Here is a 12,805-nt window from a genome sequence, read left to right as displayed (position 1 = left end):
AAAAATTCACAGCAATTATCATTTTAAAAACTTTACTTAACCTCTTAACTGCTGCAAAAGTATCACGTAGAATTCTGGTAACAAGAGTCAATTATTGTGCTCATTCTTGGCAGGTTTTCTAACAGCATACTTTAAAAGTGTGTTTGTATGCTATGCCCTGTTTTCTTTAGGTTAATTTAATCAACGTAGAGAACAAAGATGACATTTATTAAAATTTACTGTCATATCAAGCAGGAAGATTCTCTAACATCTGAAGAAAACAACATCAAAATTCAAAATCATCGAATCAGTAAGGTTAGAAGGGACCTCTGGAGATCACCTAGTCCAACCTCCCTGCTCAGCACGGTCACCTACAGCATGGTAGACAGGGTTGCATCCAGGAGGGCTTTGAAGATCTCCAGAGAAGGAGACTCCACAACCTCTCTGGGCAACCTGTGCCAGGGCTCTGTCACTCTCACAGGGAAGAAATTCCCCCTCACGGTCAGGTGGAACTGCCTGTGCTTCAATTTCTGCCCATTGCCTCTCGTCCTGTCACACGGGACAACTGAAAAGAGTTTGTCCCCGTCCCCTTGACACCCTCCCTTCAGGGACTTGTACACATTAATCAGATCCCCCCCTCAGTCTGCTCTTCCTCAGGCTAAAGAGGCCCAGCTCTCGCAGCTGTTCCTCATAGGGCAGGTGCTCCAGCCCTCTGATCATCTTTGTAGCTCTATGCTGGACTCTCTCCAGTAGCTGCATGCCTCTCTTGTACTGGGGAGCCCAGAACAGGACACAGTACTCAAGACGAGGCCGCCCCAGGGCTGAGGAGAGGGGCAGGATCACCTCCCCCCACCTGCTGGCAACAGTCTCCCTAATGCACCCCAGGAGACCATTGGCCTTCTTGGCCACAAGGGCACATTGCTGGCTCATGGTCAACTTGTCATCCACCAGCACTCCCAGGTCCTTCTCTGCAGAGCTGCTCTCCAGAAGGTCAGCCCAAAACGGTCTTGATAAATTAAGGATGAGATTAGACAAACAAGTGTAAAGACACAAGCTTAGAGACCTAATCATTTAAATAAAATGAAATTTTTTCTTAAGAATGATAATATGGAAGAAAATCTGTAAATTAGAAAAGGTCACAAATTCAATGGGGTGTTCAACTAAATCTTGCAAATAGCATCAGGACTGCCAGATGCAGAAAACATAGGAAACAGCTTTTCCTCTTGTCACTGATGATGAGGGCTCAGCTAGAAAACTTTTTTAAATTTTGAGAGAGGAAGGAAAAAAAAAAATCAAAACAGCCTGGAAGAAAGAAATCAACAACAGCTTTAGAAAACATGATCAATGTGAAGAGGTAAAAGGAACTGGGTTGGTTAGTCACTATGAAACGACTTGTGATCAATTTTCTTTGATCAAGCAGTGAAGGTCAAAAGAAAATTAGAAGCAAAGGAGGTTTATGATAACATTTTTTAAGAACTATTGACTCAGTTATCTATGGATGTTTTAGCTAGGTTTCAACAATGCCATTTATGCCACATCAGGACTTGCCAGCTTAGATTTTCTGAGGCTTTTAGGAGCAGCACAGTATTATGCAAACTTGGGTACACAGCTTCCAAAGCGTGTTTGTGTCCTGACTTGTATACATACATACATACATACATTCGAGAGAGAGACAGAGAGATTGGCTCGCATTGATCATCCCTACCCTCTCTACAGAAATTTTTTTTTTTAAAAAAAATAAGCTATTACAGCCCTCGTTTCCACAGATAAATAGAGGAGTAACTCTAAGAATGGAAAAAAAAAAGTTCTCTGGAATTGTCCCATCTTCTGCACTGGAGAGTTTGTAACAGATTAGATAGCTGCTTGTCATGAATGTTTTGGTAATACTTAATCCTGTCTCAGTGACTCAAACCAGAATAATAGATTTTCTAATTCCCTCCCAGTCTTAAATGTCTTGTAAGGTGTTTGGCACATAGTCAAGAAAGAGTGTGTTGTCACGAGAAAAAGCAGGATGAACCTTCCAGTGCACTGGCTATGATGAAGAATGGAATGTGTTCAGGTGCCCACATTTATTCTTCAGTTAGAAATATTCTCCCTTCATTCAGGGATAATAAACTATTTTGTATTTAGAGGGATAAAAGCACGCACACAGGAAAGTGTGATACAGTATATAAGGCACTACAAGTTCAGCTTATTTAAGTGGAATCTGTTTGCATGCCCAAAAATCTAGCAATAATTCCTATCAAAAAAAAAAAAAAAAAAAGAAAAAAACTTCTTCATATCACTATGTTTCATTTCAGTGAAAGTTTTTATTTACCTGTAAGTAGGCCTTAATCACATACACTGACATTTACATGTCAGTCTCAACAAAGTCAGTGCAACATCGCTAATACTTTGTTCAGAATCTGAAATCATCTATATAATCTGCTTAGTCATAGTCTGTTCTATGCACATGACATATGGAAAATGTATATTGACAAAAAGTCAGACAACAAAAAACAGGAATCACTGTCACAAGTCTTTTTTTTCCTATTGAAGTGAGATTTAAGTTTCTTCAAGATAACTTGAGTTTTAAAGCATCTGCATGCTGATACAGCAGAGAAAAACAAAATTTGTATTAACATCCTAAGCAGTGGATCTTTTACATTATACACTAAAAAAATATAAAACTCATAATCCAAAAGAAAAATTCTTTGGTAGGCTCCAGCTGCTACATATTGCTTCAGTAACAACAGCAGCTACACTGTCAATTTAACTAGTTAGTTAAATCAGGTTTCCAGCTGCTTTTTTACAGTCAGATGGCACAAAATGGCTAGAAAACACCCCTGTGAAGACAGCTAATGTGTTTTATTGCAGAGAACTGCTGCTTTGGTTTATACAAATTTTATACCTCCTTCCCCCGCCCCCCCCCCCACCAAAAAGTTTCACTTTTGTTATAAAGGACTATGCCTTGTTAATTTTAACAGAGTAGTAGCACAGATTTTTGAAAACTGATAGCTTTTCAGATATATGACTTTATAAGCTTTCAACTTCAAATCCATTTGAATTTAGTTCACCTCACCTTAACTTATGGTAAGTCAATTACTTTGAGATGGAGGTCATAATCAAAACTTTGGAGATGCAAAGGTTAAGATAAAAAGACAATTATGAAGAACCCTCTACCAATAGTCTCAAAGAACAGGACCAAGATACACATACATACTTTGCCTGTACATCTGGCAAAAAAATAAAACACACTTAAATATGCTGTTGCATCAACTATAAGCAAATGTATCAAAAACAGCTTCCACAGTCCAACTAAAATTGTAATGATTTTATTATATGAAAAAGCAACTGTAGAGTTGTAAAGTGTGTCGACATTCACTGATGCCCCATTTCTTGAAAAACTATGGTCCAAAAATCATTTCCTATTTTGTGTTTTGAATTTTAAAATGCCCTGCAATTATTTTTTCCTGTAGCTTTGGTTGTAATAGGTGGACCACTCTCTGAATGTCTGGGTGCCATGAGGGATAGCTACATTTTTATGATCAGCAGTAAAATATCCCCAATATTTTACAGTTTACTTCTACAAAAAGAAAGTAAATCTTTCACTTACCACAAACTCATAAATATTATTCCTAGCGTGGTGTTAAAGTAGCAGCAATTGTTCTTGATGTTTTTACCATCTCACATTTAGAGGGGAAAAAAAAAGACTACCAAAATAGCAATGACAGCTATGGTAAACTGGAAAAAATTCTAGCTCTTCAGACTGTTTCAGTAGTAGTTGAATAGACCAAGGGACCAAAACTGTTTAATGAACAGGTACAAATCCTAAGCAATAAGATCATTTTATCTACCACAGAAATACAGTCATAGAAAGGGTAATGAACACCAAAGATTTCAGAGAATCTTACAACTTCTTTGATGGATGGATCATCAGTTCAACATGTCAGAGGGCATTAAAGTGCTAAGTGATTAGACACGACTACACACTCTCCAGTTACAGCGACATCAAATGATGAGCTGCTGGTCAAAAAAAAAAAGAATAAGTAAATAAAAGAACCAATGATGAATTTGGCTTTCCTTTTTTTAATGCTTTATTAGATATTCCAGTGTAATTTTTTCAACTATTATTAGACATTCCAGTATAGTATCTTTAACTATTATCTAAATTTGCATACTGCTTCTGAAAGGCAATATGGAAACATAAAGAAACTTGTGCCTTTAAAAAAAAAAAAAAAAGAAAGAAAAAAAAAGAAAAAAAAAAGGCTTCTTAGGTTTTCCTTCTTAGGTTTTCCTTCTACTCATTATCCAAGTAAAAGTAGCTTGGTAGTTTGAATCAGAGTTGACGTTTTAAGATGAGAAATCAATAGTTCTGCTTATGAGGGTTCAGAAATGAAATAGGCAAACATTGTAAAGCAAAAAGATTAAAAATTTTACATTTGCTTTGCTTGCATGTTCATTATTATCCTAAATATTTGGGGGTGCAACCCCAACCCAAGATTAACATTTTCTAGAGAGTTAAGAGTAAGTGAGAAAAGCAGTTAATCTGTGAATTTTCCAGAAAATGCACGGTATTAGCAAGTTAATATGCATTTGTGGTATGTTAAGTAAATCTCTGAATATTACAAAACACTGACATTCATAAGGATACCTTGAAAGAAAGCTACCAAAACAAATTAGGTGCAATAGATTACATATGTAGCCTAGCGCATGTGAATTGTTACTGAAAGTAGCTACCAATATTTGTAATACTAGATGCTAGACAACACCTGCTAGTGTTCATCTTGCAAAGAACGACACAAAAACCTAATTCCAATTTTATTTATATTCAGTAAGTCAGTTTTTTTTTAAGTTGTATGTGAATGGAAGAAATGTTGTTCCCAAGACACAAGGCATCCTTAGTTATAAAACACAATTTGTTTAACTGTATCAGGTATGTCAGTTAGAACACAGCAAATTTTACTGAAAGTAAGACTAAATAAAAGTGTCCCAAGTGCTAGTATAATATATACTTTCTGTGTTCTCAGTTAAAATGCTGCTTATAGTATCCAAGGATTTCTGCCTAAGGCCTCAATTATCATTTGATAAAGTAGTGTTAGGACTTTCCTATTTCAAAAGTATAGTAAGTCCACTGATGTCTTTCCCTCATACGTGATGTTGCTGTATATAAAGTGTTTAAAGGAAGAAATAAAATGCCCACTATAAAGTTTCTAAATCAATGATTAAATAAGCAATTTTCATTAATTCTGATCTTTTGTTTTTGATTAAAATAAAAAACAGCTGGTGGTGAGGGCTTTAGATTTTAAACCAACTTAAGATTTCAAGGATAAATATAACCATCTTAACTCTAGTTCCAGAAATGTACTTGTCTTTGATCACTCAATACTTCCAGGTTGTCTCAAAAATAATTTTGTAACTCTTCAGGGAAAAAAATAGCATGTCATCTCTCGTATAAATTGATCACAGTCTAAAAGGACCCAGTTGATACTGCCTGAGATGTCACTTTAAGTCAGTACCGGGCACCAGTACGTGAGAGGTTCTACCTGGGCATGCAGAGTAGAAGATCCTGCCAGTGCAAACTCACAGGCAGAGCTTGTTTTAACACATTTCTTTCCAAAAGAGAGCCTCATTCTTGAAGGTATAAGACTGGCATTTAACACAGAAACAGAGAACACGGAAATTTGCCAGCAAGCTACAGAGCCTCTCACCTGCAAGACACCAGTTACGAATCCAGCTGAGTTTAACATGTATTAAAAGCTGGTTCACTTTAATGGATTTTTTTTTAGCGTCTTCTATACAAGGCTTCTTATTTGCAGTTTCAGTTCAGTAGGCATAAACAGACTTAGATGTGCCTAGTCCAAGTTCACCAGCGTATCTGTAACTCACAGCACATCCCATTCAGAGACAATCAGCATTTATACACCTGCAGTTTGAAAGTTAATTTGCATATAGCTAAATCCAATTACATAGTTTGCATTACGTGTTTCAGCATTGCATAAAATTTGATTTTCACTACTGATTTGCCAGACACGGAAAGCAAAACTAAAACTGCCAGGACATCAGCAAAGGCTATGTGTTTGTGCATTAAAAACTAAGGCAAAAGACTACTATAAAACCACTCTCAAAAAAGTCAGCATTCCCACTCAGCAGATAATTCAGAGAAAAACGGTAACAAAGCTTAGAATATATAAAGAGTAGAGCAACACAGCCTTTCATCAAAGACTCCTTCAGACTGTTCGAAAGATTTTTAAGACCGGTTCCCCTCCTACGGCCTTGGATTATTGGTTTGCTTTTTCTTTAAGGCAGAAAGGAGATTTTTAAGAAGATACATTCGAACACATTAGCCTGTTCCTTCATACTAACATTTTTATTTCTGTTTCTTCCCAGATAGCTAGACAAATAGATTAACCGGAAGTCAACAAAAATGTTAAAGATGTATACATGCATTACATACATATATACTATGCAACAAAGACACAGATTTTTAATCTAAACTATTCACACTTAAAAAAATGATAAAAATAGGGAGGAATAGAGGGATATTCTTCCATTCTTTCCAAAAGCTTTATCAATTCTCCAGTTTTGCTCAAACTTTTCCTTAAAATATTATTTGTTTGGCATGACAATTTGCAGCCCTACAAAGGTAACAAAAATGCTCTTCAGCCTTAATGTAACACAAAACATTTTAGTTTAAGTGAGAATTAGATCTATAAAATAGTAATTTAGCCTATTTTTGAATGAGGTATGTTTTCTGTAAGTTCTCCAAAAATTAGATAATAAAGAATGTTGGGGGTTGTGGTGGTTTTCTTAACATAGAATCACATTTTTTCAGGGTAATATGCAAAATTACTCTGTCAACTATGGTTAAAAATACAGATTTACAGTAGTTTTGCAGTCTAGCTGAAAAAGCAGTGATCGGTATGGAGTTAAATATTCAATTGCATTTAATACAGGATATTCATAAGGACTACATGTTTCTTCCTCTTAAGGAAAGTAAGAGGGACTTTCCATAAAATAAAAATTAAATATTCTATAGTATTTGTATATTCTGTTTAATATTAAGGTCTAGTCTACATCTAGACTGTAATATTTATTTATATAAATGTTTGATATTAATAATATAAAATATATTTATATTTTTATTCTATATTATTCTAAATATTACTCATAAATAATATATTTATAATATGAAAATAAGCTGTAATTACACTATCATATATGCTAGAAAAAAAAAGTTTTCTACCGTAGGTTATAGCAGTTAAATAAAGGAGGTTATAAAATAAGTACACATTTTCCTCATATAGAATCATAGAATCAGTAAGGTTGGAAGGGACCTCTGGAGATCACCTAGTCCAACCTCCCTGCTCAGCACGGTCACCTACAGCATGGTAGACAGGGTTGCATCCAGGCGGGCCTTAAAGATCTCCAGAGAGGGAGACTCCACAACCTCTCTGGGCAACCTGTGCCAGGGCTCCATCACTCTCACATGAAGAAATTCCCCCTCACGTCAGGTGGAACTGCCTGTGCTTCAATTCCTGCCCATTGCCTCTTGTCCTGTCACACGGGACAACTGAAAAGAGTTTGTCCCTGTCCCCTTGACACCCTCCCTTCAGGGACTTGTACACATTGATCAGATCCCCCCTCAGTCTGCTCTTTGCCAGGCTGAACAGGCCCAGCTCTCGCAGCCGTTCCTCACAGGGCAGGTGCTCCAGCCCTCTGATCATCTTTGTAGCCCTAGGCTGGACTCTCTCCAGTAGCTCCATGTCTCTCTTGTACTGGGGAGCCCAGAACGGGACACAGTACTCGAGACAAGGCCTCCCCAGGGCTGAGGAGAGGGACAGGATCACCTCCCACCACCTGCTGGCAACAGTCTTCCTAATGCACCCCAGGAGATCATTGGCCTTCCTGGCCACAAGGGCACATTGCTGGCTCATGGTCAGCTTGGCATCCACCAGCACTCCCAGGTCTTTCTCTGCAGAGCTGCTCTCCACAGCAGGGTTATTTTTCCCTAGGTGCAGGACTCTGCACTTGCCCTTGTTGAACCTCAGGAGGTTCCTCTCCGCCCAACTCTCCAGCCTCTCCAGGTCTTTCCAAAACGCAGCACAGCCCTCGGGTGTGTCAGCCACTCCTCCCAGCCTGGTATCATCAGCAAACTAGCAAACTTGCTGAGGAAGCACTCCATGCCCTCATCCAGGTCACTGATGAAGAAATTGAACAGGATGGGACCCAGGACTGAGCCTTGGGGGATGCCACTAGCCACTGGCCTCCAACTGGACTCCACACCACTGATGACGACCCTCTGAGCTCTGCCTTTCAGCCAGTTCTCAATCTACCTCACTGTCCTGTCATCTAACCCACACTTCCTGAGCTTCTCTAGGAGGATGTTATGGGAGACAGTGTCAAAAGCCTTGCTGAAGTCAAGGTACACAACGTCCACTGCTCTGCCCTCATCTACCCAGCCAGTCACTCCATCAGAAAAGGCTATCAGGTTGGTTAAGCAGGATTTCCCCTTGGTGAATCCATGCTGGCTACTCCTAATCACCTTCTTTTCCTCCATATGTCTGGAGATGCCCTCCAGAATGAGCTGTTCCATCCCCTTTCCAGGGATGGAGGTGGGGCTGACCAGCCTATAATATAGCTGTAGAACAACCTGATCTAAGCTCTAGGCAGGGTTAGACCAAATGATCTCCAGAAGTCCCCTTCAATCTAACTTTTACTCCAATTCTATTCTGTGGTTATTATTAAGTTGCATATAAATACTTCCAAACTGTGTGCGCACATGTGTGTATATGCCCATTTAATGAACACACATATAATTACAAGCACACAAAAAAAGCACAGGCCTACCCCTCAAATTCTTGACTTCCTATGAACACCTCAAGCAGAATAAATAGTTACACAACAACTAAAAATAGCCAGTTTGGCTGGGAGGAGGATTACCATATTTGTGAAGTGTGTAACAAGAACCTTTCTAATACAGAAGTAATAACTTTTTAATAGGAAATAAATAGTTTATCATTAAATTTATTATTTGCTTTCTCCCACGCTTTTAAAATGGTCAGAACTATTTAGATTTTTGTGAAATTCAAATTTGTTCCTATAAATTTGGGGGGGGGTGTTTTTTCTTAATATCAGTGTGTACAAATCAGATGTTTAAACTATCTTCTTGCATTTCACCAAAAGCACAAGTAACCATACTGAGGCTTGTACCAGCTATGTTAAAAGCTTTGTACGCAAAACAAGGAGTCAAATATAGACTGATTCATAGCTAAGTATTACTATAGTTTCAGAACAAACAGTCATACTTTATTTCAGGACCAAAATATACTGCTTCAAGATATTTTATCCAAATGACGCTGAATCATAGTTAAGGGAAAACAACAGGGTAGCAGTATAAGAACGGTTCAAAATGAAACGGTTATTTAACACATCGTCATGTCCAGGGTCACCACAGAGGCTTATAAGGGTCTGTAGTATTGCCTCTTTCTTTCTTCGGGGTAAGACCATTGAATAGCTGTTGTCTTTTTAAGCAAGAAAAAGACCCACACACAAGCAAGCCAGTGCTTCTTCAGAAATACTCATTCAGTCTAGAAATGGAAGATGATTCAAAACCACAACTACTCAGTTTTCTAAAGGTTGTACAAATCATGTTAGGGGAAAGGGGAGAAAAACAATCTGAGCTAAAAATAAGTAACAAAGAAACATTATCACTCAGAGAAGAGAACATTAGGTCAGTAGCTGCTGCTGTTCAACCCCAGAAAGTGTTCATAGCTTTGTTTGAAAACTGAAACAGAAAAAAAAAGTCACTGCCACCAAATCCGGAGAACAAATAAGTTGTTTGTTCAGCACACACATCATTGCTAACATTAATTGTAAGAAACTGACAATATTACTTTGCAGAATAAACCTAATATACACCATGAGACTATCGTCACTCATGTCCTTTCCCCTCTTCCCAGTCAGCCATTAAAAATTAAAATCTGGGGGAGCAAAAAAACATTAAATAAAATTAAAAGAGTTTTCAGATCAAACCACTGTGATGCTAGAGCACTGGCACTGCGGTCAATATCCTCACATGGTCTCCAAAAGCGACGCAAAGGTCTGTGATAGCTAATATTGATGTTTCTTGCTCTCAGATTAGTCTTACTGACATTCTGGCTATCCAGTAATATCACAATTGTTAAATTACCAATTACCCCATCTACAGCTAAGCTGAAATAAACAGTGTTCAGTTGTTTCATGGTCATGGGCCAGGATTCCCTTCTAATAACTGCAATGCCTTAGTGCATCATTATAGAAGGTGCTATAGAAACAGAGGAAAAGACCAAACACTACACTAAGTGACTTTAAAAAATCAAATTCAAGGATTAATAATAAAATAACAAAGACAAATGGAAGAGTAAGTAGAAGTATCATGGATAGGAATGGAGAGTATGATGATAATTAAGGCCATTTATATTCCTAGGTACATAAAAAAAGATTTGATTGTGTCACTTACTTACAAAATACAAGAAACAGTGCAAGGGAAGAAGCTACTTCATCCATCATTAGTTAGTTGGGTTATTTTAAGTTCCAGATCCAATGTGGAATTTCGGGAGAAAGTAATAACCTTACAGATCAATTTAAGGAAAACATCATGATTTAAATTACTATTTTGAAATCATGATAGAGAAAAACACATTTCTGTAGCCACTAAGCACTATCTTATACCTCTGAAGAAGCGGTCCTGCACCACAGCAGGCAGATACAAGCATCAGTCCAGCAAAAATTGAGGAAGATCATATAGGCTTTGTGTCTTACAAAAAAAGACACAAAATGTTCCATAAAGCCATGAAGTATCCTGCTGAACTAGCCAGAAAGAATACCTACATGAGAAGACTACTCCAAGTCTATTCTGTGACTTAGAACAGTGAAATCTGAAGAGTTTTCTTTTTCTGCTCCTAATTCTGCTCCCGTATGTACATTCTAACTCTCAGCTCAGTCTGATGTGACTGTAAATAATTCCACCAAGTGGAGTGACATCAGAATGAAAAAGCAGATCATAATTACAAAGTTTATCTCCCTACTGTGCTGCATGGATGAATAATGTTCTGCAACAAGGTTAATTACTGACACACACAATCTGTACTGTCAAATTAGATGTGACTACAACAAATAGATTGAGATTATGAGTCATGCAAGCAGATGCAGTTTAAAGACTTCAGCAGTAAGAACAGACATATCCACTGGTTATGGCTATAGCTGTAATTAAATTGTATTTTCAATTCAGTCTGCTAATGCTGCCATATTACAATTTATTACATGAGGGGAAAAACAAAAAGTGTTAAATATCTGTGATTAACTTACTAGCTTATGGTTTAATCACTATTCAATTGCAATATATGTATGTCTTCATAAGTAAGACAGTTCATTTCCCAATTCAAAAAATCTTTTCCTTAGCTGTTACCTGATACATTAAAGCAACTTGTGAAAATCTGAAACCAAGAAGTTATTGCTAAGTTCAGAATCTTGTAACCATACATTTTAAAAATGTTTCGTTTAAAAAAAAAACCCACAAGCATGGGACCTACTTAAGAAGTTGTATATAATTATTTACAAGCTACCCAAAGCTTTTCTGCCAACTAGTCTAACAATCACAAACCCCAAGCAACCTATCAGTTCTCCCGATATCAAAAGCTTACGTTTTTCCACACGTCACAGATTAAATGCCAAACTGTGTTGCTCTAGATCACCCAGTCCGATGCAAAGACAAAGGATCTTTATAACGCATCCTACATAACCAGTCCCTGTTTACCATGACAGATACATACATACACACATATGCATGCATTTTAAAGTTTATTTTTCAAGAAAGTACTAAACATACTAAATTATATTTTCATAATTGATAATTGGCTCCTTGAGCTGTTAAATTTAACTTGTCTCTCCCCACTTCTGTCCTGATATATTTTAAGAAAATTGCATCTTGAACTTAGATGCAAATAATTGAGCAGAACTATATGTATTGCAGCCTAAGTTAAAGGAACTCTTACTATTGTTATAATAGATGTGAAAAATTAACTGCAAAACCTACATTAACTTTGAACTGTCAAGAGAAAAATATAGTACTAGTAGAGCAGAAATATGAGAGGTACTTAACCCAGATAAATGCTGAATTTCAGTTAATTCTGTTTACAATAAAAACTAGTATCTAGGTTAATCTCTCCAGCCTTCTCCCCCCTCCAAAAAAAAAAGAAAAAAAATGTTTTTAAGAACTTTGAGTACAACTGCAACTTTGAAATTAGTTATAGGAAAGTCTCTTCATCAGTTTGTAAACAGTTTCAGTAGTTTGTTTCCTCTAGATAGAAGGGTGCTCAGGTACAGCTCTATACTTTAACAGCTACATAATTAAATTAAGATCTTCCATCTCCTTTTTCCCCTCCCTTCATGAGCAGAGACAAGATACTCAACAAGAAAGCAGATATGCAGGAGAAAAAGTGCATTTCAGATACGAGTATTTGACACCAATAAGGCCCAAGTTCAGACTATCTTTCAAGTGAACTCTGCTACTAAAAGATAAAATTAAATCACGGTAAGGGAGATCTAGAATAATTATACTTAAAAACGAGGTCGAAGAACATGATAGGATAAGATAATAAGTTTTAAAATAGCTTCCTCTGTATTCACTCAGTTTTAAGTTCTTGCATTTCATTATCAGTTTTTAGGGGGAAAAAAAAACAGACCTCCTTAAAGAGCAAAATCCTGTTATGCTAAGTGCCGCACACAAAAACAAGAGACTGCTTCTGTCTTTGAATGTTGAAAAACGTCACGTGAGATCAGCAGCATGAAGAGTTGTAGTAATTTC

At 37.2% G+C, this 12,805-nt stretch overlaps 2 protein-coding genes across 8 annotated transcripts in view; one reads left to right on the top strand and one right to left on the bottom strand.

The window, feature by feature from the left end:
- Positions 1-12,805, top strand: part of RUNX2 (RUNX family transcription factor 2) — a 144,517-nt gene that overhangs the window by 14,081 nt on the left and 117,631 nt on the right. The gene's annotated exons all lie outside the window — the stretch shown is intronic.
- Positions 1-12,805, bottom strand: part of SUPT3H (SPT3 homolog, SAGA and STAGA complex component) — a 290,826-nt gene that overhangs the window by 259,016 nt on the left and 19,005 nt on the right. The gene's annotated exons all lie outside the window — the stretch shown is intronic.

The sequence above is a fragment of the Rhea pennata genome, chromosome 3 (assembly GCF_028389875.1).
Source record: "Rhea pennata isolate bPtePen1 chromosome 3, bPtePen1.pri, whole genome shotgun sequence".
Classification (NCBI taxonomy): Eukaryota; Metazoa; Chordata; class Aves; order Rheiformes; family Rheidae; genus Rhea; species Rhea pennata.
The sequence above is the reverse complement of the archived record's forward strand: the minus strand, read 5'-3'. Positions and strand labels throughout refer to the sequence as shown.